A 416-nucleotide genomic window follows, 5' to 3' on the forward strand; every position below is an offset into this window, starting at 1 on the left:
CTTGGAAATGCAACACAGGAACATTCAGCATGTGTTCTTGGGGTATTTCAAAGGCCACCTACATGCTGGAGAGCCAGAAGATCTGGTAGCTACTTAATTCCGGAACTTGGAGAGCTGACCAAATAGCTCAGCAGATTAAAGCACCTGCAGGCAGACACAGGCACTGGAGGTTCAATCTCCAGGCCTGCTGTGATGGTCCCGCCTCCAGGGCACGTGGAGATGGCAACTGAGACTGGGTGTGGTGGCACATGCCTGTAATCCCAGCTCTTGGGAAGCTGTAAACAGGAAGATCACTACGAGTCCAGTCTAGTACTGGGACCCTGAATACCCTGTAGACCCTTCCCTAAAATGCAAAAGAAAGAAAAGAAAAAAAAATTCGGAAGCCACAAAAATAAGAGGATCAAAAATGCAGAGAA

The sequence above is a fragment of the Octodon degus genome, unplaced genomic scaffold, assembly GCF_000260255.1.
Source record: "Octodon degus isolate 3935 unplaced genomic scaffold, OctDeg1.0 scaffold00012, whole genome shotgun sequence".
NCBI classification, from domain to species: Eukaryota; Metazoa; Chordata; class Mammalia; order Rodentia; family Octodontidae; genus Octodon; species Octodon degus.